Genomic DNA, 16,539 nt, shown 5'->3' with positions numbered 1-16,539 from the left:
TTTTAATATTTTAGAAAAGTACTTTAAAAATGTATATAAAAACATATATATGTATCCATATACTATATATATACATATACCCACACAGTATACATCTGCATATATATTTTCTTTTGCTTCAGATTCCAATATAGCTTTACCAAGCAGTGTTTTCCAGAGTTAGTTGACTGCTAATTGGCTGACTTAAAAGATACGATGCCGTCTCTGATTGGTTGACTTTCAGAAACATGTTTACTAAAGTAAATTTTCACTTCAGTGAGTGGTTGAACAGGCTTAAAACGAACGATGAACTTATAGTAACAATTAAGATGGAATCAGTGCACTAAAACATATTTCCTCATCTCTAAAAACTGTGAAGAAAACACAAAATTCGTAAAACAACTCCCTAAACACTCTGGAAAGTTCATAATATCAGGGATATCATAGGAAAGCCAAAGATCGAAGAATGAACAATATAGGAGTGAATATCCTTTATTTCCTTCTACTTTTATCTCCCATCTTTGACCATAGGTGACCTCCATGTAGAAATGCTCATCATATTCAGAACATAAATCCTACAAGAGAAATACTGTCTTTTTGGCCGTAAGACCAAGAAAATGCAGCCTTGTGAATATAAGAGTGTGAAAGAAAACTTTGTTTATATTTTCTTATATGCACTTATTTTTACTTTCTCCATGCAGTGGTGTGGTGGCAAAAAAGCCAAAACCCTGAGAGCAAAAAATGTATTTTTGTCCTGAAGAATCAGGAAAGGAAGACATAAGATCTCAAGAGGGAGGGAATGTTCATCATTTTTTTAACTCTGCTCTTTCTCTTGACATGTTTCCCCACTGGTGGCCCTGATATTCCTTTCCACAGCCAGAAAGAGAAAGTGTAGGGGAATTCTTGTAAAGGGAAAAGCTGGAGAAGAGGATCTCCCAATTCTGTGTATGAACCAACACAAGACCCAAGCTGACCCCTGTGCTGTGTATGTGTGGAACAGAACTGAAGTAACACCAAAAGTTTGAAAACTGAATTCAGATTAGAACTACTGTCCACAGAAGACAACATGGAATTTGTCTTCTGAATATGAATGGATTGATTGTCTACTGGAACAATAATAGCAACAAGCACAACCTCTTCCAAAGTATAGTAATGGGATGCAGAGTCTTACAATATAATGTCCAAAATATCCAGGATACAATCCAAAATTAGTTAATATAAAAACTAGGAAGATATGACTGGTTCCCAAGGGGAAAGACAAGAACTTCCAAAACTAAAATTATCCAAGTGTTGTAATCATTAAAGTTTAAAATCGTTTAAACTTGAAAGCAACCATTATATCCTCATGTCATTAGATAAAAGTAAACTCTATTTCAATGCGTGAAAATACAGAATTTTTCAACAGAGAAATAGAAACTGGAAGAATTAATCAAGTAAACATAATAAAAATTGAAGAGCAATCAGGCATGATGGTGTGTGTCTGTAGCCCCAGCTACGTGGGAGGCTGAGGCAGGAGGATTGCTTGAGGCCAGGAGTTTGAGGCTGCTGTGTGCTATGATTGTGCCTCTCAATAGCCACTGCACTTCAGCCTGGGAAACACAGAAAGATCCTGTCTCTAGAAAAAGGAAAGGAAAGGCAGAAAATAAAAGAGAAAAGAGACAAGAAAAGAAAAAAGAAGAAGAGAGGAGAGGAGAAGGGAAAGGAAAGGAGAAAGGAAAGAAAAAGAGAAAGGAAAGAAAAGGAGTAAGGAAAGGAAGGGAGAAAGGGAAGGAAAGGAAGGGGAGGGGAGGGGAGCGGAGGGGAGATGGGAAGAGAAGGAGAGGAGGGGAGGGGAGATGGGAAGAGAAGGGAAGGGAAGGGAATGCAAGAAAAGGGAAGGAAAAAGGAAAAGAAAGGACCTGATGAGCATTTCTACATGGAGGTCACCTGTGGTCAAAGGTGGGAGATAAAAGTTGAAGGAAATAAAGGATAGTCACTCCTATATTGTTCATTCTTCAATCTTTGGCTTTTCTGTGGTACCGCTGGTATTAGGAACTTTCCAGAGTGTTTAGGGAGTTGTTTTATGAATTTTGTATTTTGTTCACAGTTGTTAGAGATGTTTAAGGAAATAATGACCAAAATCTTCTCAGGATAGTTAATACTCAAATTTTCAGATTCAAGAAGCTCAGCAAACCCCAAATATGATAAACTTAGAGAAAAAAGAGGCCAGAGATATCATAATCAGCATCAATATCTTGATAGCAGCCAGAACAAATAAGTAACATATTACATATAGGGGAATTACGATCTAAACAGATTGGAGTAAGTTAAATATATATAAATTATAAACTCTGAAGTAACCATCAAAAATAATATAAAAAGAAAGAGACAAAAATCTAATAAATTTAAGTAGAATACTAAGATGTTCTAATAGTGCAAAAGAATGCAGAAAAGGAGAAACAGGAATTAAACATAAAAACAGCTTAAGAAATAAAGTTAGGACCATATCAGTAATTGTGTTGAATGCAACGTTAAACACTGCAATTCAAAGATATAGGATGTGGCCGGGCGCGGTGGCTCATGCCTGCAGTTCCAGCACTTTGGGAGGTGAAGGTGGGTGGATCACCTGAGGTCAGAAGTTCGAGACCAGCCTGACCAACATGGTGAAACCTTGTCTTTACTAAAAATACAAAAATGAGCTAGGTGTGGTGGTACATGCCTGTAATCCCAGCTACTTGGGAGGCTGAGGCAGGAGAATAGGTTGAACGTGGGAGATGAAGGTTGCAGTGAGCAGAGATCATGGCATTGCATTCCAGCTTGGGTGACAAGAACAAAACCCCATCTGCAAACAAACAAACAAACAAACATATAGGGTGTGATATTTAATAACTGATCTGTAAAAGCAGGGAACCCAGAAAATATAGTAGGCTGAGTTCTGAAGGGCTAGATATAAAAAGTGAAAATTTGTAAATCAAAAAAGTTGCACAGAGCCATTCTAATACAGGTTTTATTTAGAAACAAAAATTTCACAGCATTTTCCTGCTTTGGAATTTGGATTAGAGCCATTCTGATAGTTTTCTGCTATTAAATATATTTGGAGAATAGCCATTTGTTTACTGATTTTATTTTGCCAGTTTTCCTATAGTCAGCATAGAGAAAAAAAAATTCTGATATCTGCAAACTTTTTGTTTTGTTTTTTACAAAAAATAATGTACAGCAAAATCTCATCATTTTTTGGTTCCTTCTGATTTAGATTTCAAGCAAATAAAAGTTTTCCACCAACATCTGAGTAAATAAGTCATTTCAATCCTTTTACGCTCATTTAGATTACCTAAATGTCTTCTTCCTAAAGGGTGAGACATATTAATAAGGCAAAAAACCTAGATAGTCTGACATATCTTTCTATAAATTATTCTTTTCTCCTAATTTTAATACTCATAATTTTCAGTGATAAAGGGGAACATAGGCTTAATTATTCTTTCACTGTTCTCTAAATTGTTGAATGTTTATTAATGAACACATTTTAATTAGAAAATACATTTTAATTTTCTCAAGAAATAAAAATTGGAAGAATAACATTGATTTCTTCCCTTCTTACACAGAGGCTGCTATCCTGAATCAATACTTTCTATTTGCATTTGAGACTACATCATCATTCTTCTGCATGCATGACTTCGTTCAGGGAGCTATTTTAAACACTTCTTTGCACCAAGAATTTATACAGATTAAATTTGTTTAAAGGGTTACATTTTTAGGACTAAACTGAACTGAAAATTTAACCTTCTAAATTCTGTTCATTTGAAAGGAACATTATCTGTTTTAACGATGTACTCTCCCATCTGCTCTCAAATGTTAACCTTCATTTATGACTAGAAATGCAGAACTAGAAAAAAATGCCATTTTCCCATTCTACGTAGTGCATTCTTATTTTACCTGAGATACAATTTCAAGAATTGAAAAATTATAATAAAATATTTCTCTTTTACTACAAGAACACATTGTAGGAAGATGCATATTCATTCAAAGATTAAATTAGAAAAACAACTTCGGAAACATTATTCATAGCCTATATATACTTTTAACCCGGATTCCTATTTTCAAAAGGAATAATCAGAGAAAAGGAGTAAAGTTTAAGATCCCAATTCTCCGGGTGTCAATCCTTTATCTGCCACTTATTAGTTGTGTGACCTTGGGCAAATTATTTCATTTTTTTATGCATCAGATTGATAATCTGTAAATGGGGAATATGACAGGACCTGATTCTTAATGTAGTTATAATGTTTAAATTCATTAATAACTGTAAGCACTGAGAATCCTACCAGACACACAAAGAAATGCTATAATAATGTTTGTTTAAATACTATCATCAGTCATTTCCAAATATCTGTCTTCAGACATGCTTTGGTCCATATTGAAGTTGACTCTACTATGGGCAACGGAGATAAAGTACATTGACATTAATCTTTTATAAAACAAAATTTATTAATTTGATGGAATTTTTGTTATGAAATATGTTTGTTTATACCATTTATATGATTTTATGGCCTTCCTTTTATGAATAATAATGCTAGTAGTAATCGTTGTTGTTATATTATGTGTTTAATGTTTAGGAATAAATAAACAGCCATTACCCATAAGTCATTTCCTACAGAGTATCTGCAAGTTTATTATACCATGAAATGAAAAGTTTGTAAAACTTTGAGCTAGGGAACCTACACCAATTAATATTTCTCTACTGCTATTTATTTTTGAAACAGCTCTAATGTAGTAGTAATACAATAGTTATCAAATCTGAAGACTTAGGTTAAAATTTATTTTTATTTATCACTTACTTTGTCACAATAAGCAAATAACTTAGCCTTTCCTAATTTAAATGTTCTTACCTTGAAAACAAGAAAAATATATTACTGCTTGGAAATAATAACTGGTATAGGACTTGGCCTCCAAACAAAAACACCTATAAAATTTGATGAAGTACTGTGTCATTATTTTGACACTGAAAAAGAGGCAGTTTAGGACCCTTATCCTTGACGAAAGGAAAAACATAAAGGTTAGCTCCCATACTGCCCTACAGTTGCCCTAGTTTTCTTCCTAAGAGTGATTTACTGCAGGGAGTAGAGCAGCAAGATGGAGCCAAACCTGAGTAAAAGTCTCACTTAACTGTGGCAACAAAGTCCATATTTGCAGGCTATGGAGGCTGCAGGGATTTATAAGACAAAGTGTCTGAGAAGGGAAAACTGTTGACGGGAAGGCCACCTAAAAGTCTGCATGGAAGTTACTCAGTCCTTTGTCAATGGATAGGCTCAAAAAGGCAAAGAGCAAAGCTTTGTGGTTCCTGACAGAGAATTGTTGCTGTGGGACAGAGAGATGAACAGTGAAAGGACAGCAGGGTGAGGGACACTGGAATTACAGTTCATTCAGAGTAAAAAAGAAATTGGGAAGGGGATATGAGGGAAGGATGGCATTAGGAGATATACCTAATGTAAATGACGAGTTAATGGGTGCAGCACACCAACATGGCACATGTATACATATGTAACAAACCTGCATGTTGTGCACATGTACCCTAGAACTTAAAGTATAATAAATAAAAATAAAATAAATTATTCAGCATATTGGACTTTAATTGAGACCCCAGAAAGACTATATGTTTTAGTAAAAACCACATCCAAGAGTAAGGGTCAAGCCATTGGACTACATTGAAAAGCAAAATAAATATGCCCTAACAACAAATAAATTCATATCTGTCCCAGTATACTTTGTGCTACTATGATAGAATAACACAAACTGGATATTTTATAATGAGCAGAAATCTATTGGCTCATGGTGCTGAAGGCCAGAAAGTCTAAAATCAAGGAGCTGGTATCTGTCAAGGGCCTTCTTGCTGTGTCATCATATGGCAGGAAGAAAAAGAGTGAGAGACAAATTGAAAGTAATGGAAAAAAACCACAATTACTTTTGCACCAACTTAATAAAAATCCCACTCTCTCAGTAATGGCATTAATCCATTCTTGAGGGCAGAGCCCTCATGGATGAATCACCTTCATTAGAGTCCATCTCCCAGAATTTTTGCATTACAAATTAAGTTTCCATCACATACCTTTTGAGGGACACATTCAGACCACTGCAATGTCTGACTGCACTTAATAATCAGCAGTAATTTATCAGTTAAAAGAAAAGTTAACATTCTTTAAAGGAATTTTACATTAACTAGACTTCCTACAATTATCACACACAATGTTCAGCTTATAATACACAATTACTAAACATGCAAAAAAAATTGAACATGTAATCCATGGTTGAAGAAAATAGCAGCATATAGTAGAGTAGTCCTCCTTTATCCACAGTTTTGATTTCTGCAGTTTCAGTTACAGTACAATAAGATATTTTGAGAGAAAAGAGAGGGACCATATTCATATAACTTTGATTACAATATATATTTATAATCATTCTATTTTATTGTTATTTTTGTTAACTTCTTTTTCCTAATTTATAAATTTAACTTGTTTATAGGTATGTATATTTAGAAAAAACTATAGTGTATATATGGTTTGATAGTATCCATGGTTTCAGTTATCCACTGGAGGTCTTAGAATTTATCCTCTGCTAATAAGGGAGGACTACTGTAATCAAACCTTAGATCACTCAAGTATTAGAATTGGCACAAGAAAAATAAAATTCCTAAAGTTGCTGTTATTAATATTTTCTAAGACTTAAACTGTGGTGCTAATGAGTAAAAAGATAAAAAATATGACAAAACCCATGAAAGTGTGACAAATTTAAAATGTAATTATTGTCTTATTCCATTTTTGCTACTATAATAAAATAAGAAGACTGGATAATTTATATAAAACCAAATGCATTTCTTAAATTTCTGGAAGCTGAGAAGTCCAAGATCAAGGCACAGATAGATTTGGTGTCTGATTCTCATCGATGGCCTGTTTCTTATAGATGTTCATGAGGGTCTTGTGCTTATTTTGTTACTGACTTTGGTTTTGATATAAAGGTGAACTGGTCCCATAAATGAATTGGAAAGTTTTTTCTCCTCTTCTGTTTTTTGGAAGAGATTGTGTAGAACAAATATTATTTCTTATTTAAATATATGGCAGGATTCACACATGAAATCATCTAGATCTAAAGACAGTTTTTTCAGAAGGTTCTAAACCAGGAACTCAATTTCTTTGGTCATGAATTATATTTGACCATGAATTCAATAGTTGTAGCTGTATTTATATTGCCTATTTCATCTTGGGTGAGTTTAGTTTGTGTATGCTGAGGAATTGATCAATATTATATAAGCTGTAGAACTCAAAATAAGAAAATAAATAATCTTCTAGAAAATAGAACACCTTACTAAAGAAGGTATACAGATGGCAATAACTACATGAAAACATATTCAGCATTCTTAGCCATTAAGGAAATGCAAATTAAAGCCACAATAGGATAAGACTACACAGTTATTAGAATGACTAAATTTTTTTTAATGGCAATATAAAAAAAACCCTCACCTTAAAAGTTACATACTATAAGTGTTAGTCCATTTTCACTTTCTATAAAGAGCTACCTGAAACTGTATAATTTATAAAGGAAAGAGAGTTAATTGACTTATAGTTCTGCATGTCTAGGGAAGTCTCAGGAAACTTACAATCATGGCAGACGGCGAAGGGGAAGCAAGCACCCTTTTTCACAAGGCTGCAGGAGAGATCGAGAGCAAATGGGGAGGGGCTACACACTTTTAAACAACCTTATCTCGCGAGAACTCTATCACGAGATAACACTGGGTGGGATGTTGCTTAACCATTAGAAACTGCCCCCGTTATCCAATCAGCTCCCATCAGCTCCCTTCCCCAACACGTGGGGATGATAATTCTACATGAGATTTGGGTGGGTACACAGAGCCAAACCATATCAGTAAGATTCTATTTATATAGCATTCTAAAATGTTCAATTCACAGTAATAGGGAATAGTCCAGAGGTTGTCAGGGCTTTAGGTTGTGGGGAATGTCATGTCTATAAAAGGGTAACATTGAAAATTTCTTTAGAATTATGCAGCATTTTGTGTCATGTTCATATCTGTCTACCTACCTATTTATTTACCTATCATAAACTTTATAAACATAAAATTTAAAAATTACTTGATTGATAATATCTGGCATGTAAGAGACCATGTGTCATTGAAAGAAACTGGTTGAATGGTAAATTGGGGCTCATTGGACTATTTTTGCAACTTTGTGCAAGTCTAAAATAATTTAAAATTTTTTTAAAGTTTAAAATAAATTACCTAGAAATATATAGCATATATAATTGAAGAAAATTTGATGAGCTCATATGCTGTATAATGTGCCAAATGTGCTTAGCCAAAAGAAACAGAAAGAGAGAGTGGGATGGAAGGAAGAGAAGAAGGAAGGCAGGAAGGCAGGAAGGGAGGGAGGATGGAAGGAAGGCGGGAGGGAGGGAAGGAAGGAAAGAAGGAAAGAAAGAGGAAGGGAGGGAGGGAAGGAAGGAAGGAAAGAAGGAAGGAAGAGGGAGGGAGGGAAGGAAGGAAGGAAGAGGAAGGGAGGGAAGGAAGGAAGGAAAGAAGGAAGGAAAGGAGGGAGGCAGGGAAGGAAGGAGGGAAGGAAAGGAAGGAAAGGAAAGGGAAGGAAGGAAGGAAGGGAGGGAGGGAGGGAGGGCCCTTTACAAAAAGGTGAAGTACCAGAAGAATGCTTTCCTTCTGGTATTAAAAAATGAAAGCTGCCATGTTGTGGATAGCGCTATGTAACAGAGAATCTCAGACACTCCAGAAGCTAAGAGAGACCCATTGTGGACAGTTACCAAGAAAATGGGAACATTAATCCCATAAATAGCGGGAAGAAAATTCTGCCAACAACTTGAAGGGTATCAGAAGATCTAAGTTAGATAAGATTAGGTCTCCATTATGACTACCTCCAAGTCAGATGAGTAGTAACTTCATCCCTGGAGTGATGTCTCATCACACACACGGCGTCACTCACATTCAAGAGTAGATGATTACATAGGGTATTTGTGTGAAGCAGTGGGGACCTTGTGGGGTGGGGAATGGTACATTTTAGAATTGTATCTCCCAGAGTAGGAGACTATTACTAATTTACAAAAGGGTTGTTTACATTGTTAAACGAGGTGTCTTCCATTCCGTACTTGTGAAATTCAGTTTGGGGGCTCGTTAGAATTACTATTCCATACTTCTTAGTAAGTGACTAAAAGTTTAACAACAGTAAAGTGAAAAAAAGATATCTGTGTATGAGCTATGAGAAATGAAAAGAAACCTTAAAAAAACTATCAACAATTTAAACTAACCTCTCAAAGAGTAGACACAGACTTTTAGAAAAAATTGTTTTGCTACAAGTAACAACATAAACACCTGTGTGTTAACTACTCACGTAAATCCATTCTTTTTGATTTTGTGAAAATTTATAACTGGAGAAAACTAATTTTCTTCAACACTAATTGTGTTTCTTCTTTGTTATAAATTTTTTTTTCCTAAACTTTTTTTAGTTTCTTTTAGTCTATTCCATAAATACTTCGGGGGTATCTATGTTTAGATAATTAGGTGTATGAGCAGCATAAAAGCAAGTAGGACACATATTTCAGTAACTAAAATGAAGATATTCCTAGTAATATAGTTTCAGATGGTACATATCTGGCATCCCCAATATTCGCTATCTAATATACGTGGTCCATGGCCGGTTGGAAACTGAGTCGCACACTAGAAGATGAGCAGCAGGTGAGTGAGCAAGCAGAGCTCTGTCTGTATGTGACAGCTCTGCATTGTTCACATTACTGCCTGAGCTCCACCTCTTGTCAGATCTGTGGTGGTATTACATTCTCAGAGGAGTGTGAATGTTATTGTGAACTCCGCATGTGAGGGATTTACGCTGCACCCCCCTTATGAGAATCTAATGCCTGACGATGTGTCACTGTCTCCCATCATCCCCAGATAGGACCATCTAGTTGCAGAAAAACAAGCTCAGGGCTTCCATTGATTCGACATTATGGTGAATTGTATAATTATCTCATTATATATTATAATAATAATAGAAATAAAGTGCCCAACAAATGTAACATGCTTAAATCATCCCCAAATCATTCACCCATCCCCTGGGTCCATGGAAAATTGTATTCCATGAAACTGGTCCCTGGTGCCAAAAGGGTTGGGGATCGCACTTGTGTATCATAAACAATTCTAGTGAAAATTGTGGAATGATGATTGTCCTAGATTCTTGTTAGGAAAATCTCCATAAAATAGACAGAGCTTACCTCTGCACCAGTGATGATTAGTTGGTTAGTAAGTGTGGGCTGTTTGGGAAAGAAGTTTATCTTGGGGTAGGTGGTTTTCTCCATTGAGACAATTTTCAAATTGCTGACAGCTAAAGACTGTTTGCCTGCAGCTCTCTCAGCAGCTGGGGGAATACATCTTTCATTCTTGAAGTATGGTCTGTGTGGTACATCAAAGTGGTTACTACAACAAATGTGTATTATGTCATGTACATAATGTCAGTTTCAAATATTTGGAGGAAAAATACCCATAAAATTTTATATACTTTCATGTTTTCAGTTAAATGGTTATGATTAGGTTGCCTCTTTTTTTGCATGGCGTGGTTCAACATCTAGTTGTCTTGTGCTTTAATTTAGCTACAGCCTTACAATATTTTACTTAGAACAGAAACATATTGGCCTAATCAGTGCAGAACGAAAAACACTAGTATTGATTGTCCATTCTTATTTTTCCTAAAAGTAAAATCACATTCTCATTTTAAAAAGCACTACTTTTTCATATATAGGTGAAGAAAATAGTTACTTTTAATAAATTAGTACATCAGTGATATCTTCCTATGACTTTTTCTTAAATATCCATATACATTACTTTTTTCTAAACAGTCATACACATGTCAACATATGTGTAGATTTTTTCTGTCTTTTAAAAATAAAATTAGGTCATGTGCACTCTCATTTGCAACTTTTTAATATCACAAATATATATACATAAATGAATGTATTTCTAATATTTGTATAACATTTCATTGTATAAAGATGCTGTCATCTATTATGTCTTGCAGTTACCCTACGGAGGCTGTCTCATATTATCTTGATTATAAGCAATACAGTATTGAATTTCCTAGTACTTAGGTTTTTGCACACTTGCTGAAGTATCTTGATATACTAGATTAGTAGATGTAAGATTTCTGGTCCACAGGAAGGTGCATTGCCCTATTCATAAATCTTTTTACCAATAACAGACACCAATGTAGCTAACTTCACCAGAAAAATGCTTTATCAGAAGGCTACTATGTGCTTCAGAGCATTATCAGGAATTTTAAAGAACCAAGCACAGAAAAGTCAGAAAATTAGAAAAGGCAAGGAACAGCTAATGTCCCATCACAGGTGTGTGCATCTTTCGAGACTTCAGTGATATGCTTTTCATTATCATGCTGAACGTAAAATATTATGAACATTAGGGCTAAATGACAGTGAACAATCTTGGCCATAGCAGTGGACTTTAATCCCATTACTGCCACCACAAATGACCTCTCACCATCCTTACATGTTGTGTCAATTCTCTCAGGGTTCAAATTCCTGGGTAGGAGTTTCAAACTGGCTAAGGCTCAATCATACTGTTCTTGAATTTTAAGAAGGGACAGCTGCTTCACTGGTACTTCTCTGCAGGAGTTGAGACTCTGGGTTCCCCACAGTGAAGAAGCCCATTCAAATATCAAGAAACCTAAAGTAAATTCCTCAAAGCATACACACATTTTTAATTGTAATAAATACCATCAAATTTTATTTCCAATCAATTATACCAATTTTAATCCCATTTATAGTAGAGAGTACATTTTCCCAATAAGCATTGACAATGATCAATTTTTAAACTATTGCTAATGTGACAAAAAATAAAAATTACCATGTTGCAATTTGGATTTTACTGATTAGTTATTAAGATTTCATTTCATTTCATATCATTTCATTTCATTTTTTATTTTATTGAGATGGAGTCTCATTCTGTCACCCAGGCTGGAGTGCAGTGGCGCAATCTTGGCTCACTGCAATCTCCGCCTCCCAAGTTCAAGCGATTCTCCTGCCTCAACCTCCTGAGTAGCGTGGATCAGTCCAAGTCTGAAGGCCTCAGAACCAGAAAAGCTGATGGTTAACCCTCAGTTTGAGGCCAAAGACCTGAGAATAAGCTGGTGTGTGTAAGTCCTGAAGTCCGAAGGCCAGGAAACTTCGAGTTGTTGTTCAAGGACAAGAGAGAAAGAGTGTATCCTAGCTCTAGCAGATAGTTCAACATAGATGCCTTTCCTCAGTTTCTGTGATGGTGCCCATCTACTTTGAGGGTTGCTTTTCCCTACATAGTCTATTAGGAATAGTGCTGCAGTAAACATAAGAGTACAGATATCTTTTTGACATATTGATTTCAATTCCTTTGGCTATATACTCAGTAGTGGAATTGCTGGATCATATGGCAGTTCTATTTTTATTTTTTTGAGAAACTTCTATGCTTTTTTCCGTAATGGCTTTATTACATTTACATTTCTGCAAACATTATATATGAGTCTTCTTTTCTCCATATCCTCATAAGCATTTTATTTTTTGTCTTTTTGATAATAGCCACTCTAAATTGAAGTAAGTTAATATTGCATTGTGGTTTTGATTTGCCTCTCCCTGATGATTAGTGATGTTGAGCATTTTGTCATATGCCCACTAGCTATTTGTATGTCTTTTTTGGAGAAATGTCTATTCAGGCCTTTTACTCATATTTAAATAAAATTATTTTTATTTTTTTGGTATTGGGTTGTTTCAGTTTCTTATATATTGTATATATTAACTCCTATTTGGATGATTCATTTGCAAATATTTTCTCCTATTCTGTAAGTTGTCTCTTCACTCTTAGAATATTTTTCTTTGCTCTGCAGAAGCTTTTTAGTTAGATATAATCACATTTGTCTGTTTTTGCTTTTGTTGCTTATGCTTTTGAGGTCTCATCCAAAAAGTTTTTACCCAAATTTTTGTCATGAAGCATTTTCCCTGTGTCTTTTTCTAGTAATCTTATAGTTTTGGTTCTTATATTTAAGTATTTAATTCATTTTGAGTTGATTTTTGTATAAGGTGAGCAATTAGGTTCTGGTTTCGTTCTTCTGCCTATAGATATCCAGTTTCACAGCACTATTTATTGAAGAGACAATATTTTCCCCAATGTGTGTCCTTGGCATATTTATTTTAAAAAACAGTTGGCTGTAAATATGTGGATTTATTTCTGGGCTCTATTCTATTTCATTTATCTATGAGTCTGTTTTTATGGCAGTGCTAGCCCGATTTAGTTATTATAGTTTTGTAGTATACTTTGCAGTCGGGTAGTGTGATGCCTCTAGCTTTTTCTTTTTGCTCAAGATTGCTTTGGCTACTGGGAGTCTTTTTTGTTCCATATGAATTTTAACATTGTTATTAACATAGAAGATACAGCTCAAATTTCTAAGAAATAGCCATCTTGCCTGGAAATAGTCCCACTTTTTCTTTCCATAGTACATGATTTTTTAAGGCTCTTTTGAAAAAAATTATTAGATTTTACCTAAAGTTGTTTTACATAGTTGATAAATGATGGACTTAATAAATAACTACAAGTGGTAACAGATCATACTGAGGTAATATTTAGAAGATATAATTTGAGATTTTATACTTTAGAGAATTTTAATTTCAGAAGCACAAAAATAGACTGAAGATGAAATAGGTGATTTTTTTTTAACTTTAAAATAGTTTTTATTATACAAAAGTTGTCACATAATTGGATATTTCTCTACTCTGTACACAATTATTCTCACTCTCCACAGAAAGGCTGCTTAACTTCTCATCTCGTGATGGCAAACACTACAATTTTAACAAAATAGTAGTAATGTCTCAAGGATTTAAGTTGAAAGCAGTATATTGGTACATGGCTTTGCACCCAATATTAGGAATGTGCAAAGGTCTTTTATTCAAAAATACAAAATAAATTACCTGTAGGTTTGGACAATGACTGCAGTAAGCCATCATGTATTTTGTCAAATAAAACCAGTAACTGATGGTTATAGTGATTTTTTAAATATCAGCCAGCCTTTTCTTCAGTCATTTTCTCCAACTGACTTCTCTGAAGCTGTTGGTGAGGAAAACTGCCTTGAGCTTCCTGTCACAGTTCATTAATATAGGTAAAGCACTATTCTTGGAATTAGAACATGCCTCCTCTCATACCACCTCTCATTCTACCCATTGCACCCATTCTAGGGTACTTCCCTGCTTTAGGAATTTTTGTGACTAAAATTTCTGCTGTAGTTAACACAGAGGCCACCCAAAAGCATCCAATAAAGCAGTTTTCACAAACTTTGTTGGATCAGTGATTCCTTCTCCCACCGTATTCACAAAATCTCCGACCATAGCATCATAAGCAACTTCTACAGAACTTTGCATAATTTTCTCGACTATAAAAAGTCCTTCAATACCTGCATTTTTAGCAATTGACATTGCAGCAATTTCGAATATTCTTTTAATTTCTATACCAATGTTTTTATCTTCACTAACTGGAGTCAATGAGTACTAGGCTGGAATGTATTGAGGCAGGGCACAGCCCCTTCCCAGAATAATGCCTTCTTCAACAGCAGCTGTTATAGCATTAAGGGATCTGTAACTCTGTCTTTCTTTTCATTCATTCGACATCACTTGTCCCACCAACCTTCAGCATGGCTACTCCATCTGAAAAGTTTCCCAGCCATTCTATCAGTTTTTCCTTTTCATATTCACTAATTGTTACATCTAACTGCTCCATGATTTCTTGAATATGTTTTTTCAGTTTGCACCCTGTCACCTTTTCCTTTTAAGAGCATAGCATAATCTTTAGTTACAATGACCTGTCAAACTTTACCTAAGTCACAAGGCTGCACATCTTCAAGATTTAGGGTCAAGCCTTCTTCTCCAAACACTGCACCACCAGTAGCAATAACCATATATTTAAGCTGGTTCTTTCAATTGTTCATCAAACCCTGGAGCTTTTACTGCTATAATGTGAAGACCAACTTTTAGCCTATTCAAGATGAACGTACATAGAGCTTCTCCATCAATATCTTCAACAATTATGACCAAAGTTTTATGGTGTGCATTGGCATCTTCAAGAGCAGGTACAATGGACTGGACATTAGAAATTTTCTATTCACTCATTAGAACATAGGCATCCTGGAATTCACATTTCTAGCCTTCTGGTATATTCATAAAGTATGGAGAACTATATCCTCAATTGAACTTCATGCCTTCAATAATGTCTAATTCATCATTCAGTGTTTTTTCCATCCTTTACAGTGATGGCAACCTTTCTACATTTGTAGAAATTGCAGGTCTGTCTGCATTTGTAGAAATTGTAGCAATCTGAGCAGTTTCTTCACAGGTGGTCACAGGTTTAGACTGCTGTTCAAGTTCAGCAATTACAGCATAAACAGCTAACATCATATCTCTCCCCATTTCCAACAGGTTAGCACCTTTACTAATCTTGAAGCCTTCCTTGGCAACAGAGCATGCCAGAACAGTACAGTGGTAGTGTCATCCCCAGCCTCTTCACCTGTGTTATGGGCAACATCTTGAACAAGTTTAACCCCAATATTTTTATATTTATCCTTTAAGTCAATAGATGTTTCAACAGTCACACCATCTTTTGTTATTTTGGGACTTCCACAGTTCTGTTCAATAATCACTGCTTTTCCCTTTGACCCCATTGTAATAGCTACAGCATTGGCTAAAAGGTCTGCACCTTGAAGGATTAAGGCTTGGACATGTATACCAAATTTTACATCTTTAGCATAAGCCCAAGTGAGATGAGGAGCCAGTACCCTGGACACAGTTCTCATCTAGTGAAAGACTGGGAGTTATTGAAGCATTTCTGCAGAGCGGTGGTGGTGAGTGAGGAGAAATAGGTGATTTTTAGCACAATAATAACAGAGTGATCTAAAGAAAGAGGATTAATTTAGATAATTAATTATAATAGCTAGATATGAAAGTATTTTAGGAAAAGTGTTTTTATGTAGAGTCATTCTAAAAGTGCAAATTAAAATCTCATTTACATTGGATACATGCCATACATTGTCAGTATATGTCATTTATTAAAAAATCTATTTTTTCTTTATAAGCAAATTGCCTATTTTTCATTTAACATCAAGTTTTTTCATTTTCTAATATTTTCAATTATGTCAAATAAAACAATATGTGAAAATACACACATTTTTACTTTTATCACTGAAGCTTACTTGCTAAAAACAATTCACCACAGCTTATATAGAGTTTACAATTCACATTGTATGCATACCTTCTCCACTTAGCTTTTCCTTTAAGAAGAATGTTAACCCAATCCTAATAAGGAAGCTGCTCTGTGCATTTTCAGGGAAAAAAGGCATGAGTTTCCTTGGCAACTGGAGCCATGTGCAGTCTCTCAGAACAGCTCCTCCTACACTCAAGTTTCCTAGGTAGCAGGCTGCATATATTTTATAAAGACAATGGGATAATAGGACAGTTATTACCCTGTTCAATCTTGCATGTGAAAAGCTTCAATGGGAAAGA

The 16,539-nt window shown here is 35.0% G+C and overlaps 1 pseudogene; it reads right to left on the bottom strand.

The window, feature by feature from the left end:
• Positions 1 to 14,170: 14,170 nt before the first annotated feature.
• LOC117096452 lies at positions 14,171 to 15,863 on the bottom strand (annotated as a pseudogene).
• Positions 15,864 to 16,539: the final 676 nt, after the last annotated feature.

The sequence above is a fragment of the Trachypithecus francoisi genome, unplaced genomic scaffold, assembly GCF_009764315.1.
Source record: "Trachypithecus francoisi isolate TF-2019V2 unplaced genomic scaffold, Tfra_2.0 Contig01461, whole genome shotgun sequence".
Lineage (NCBI taxonomy): Eukaryota > Metazoa > Chordata > Mammalia > Primates > Cercopithecidae > Trachypithecus > Trachypithecus francoisi.
This window is presented reverse-complemented; position numbering and strand designations above follow the sequence as displayed.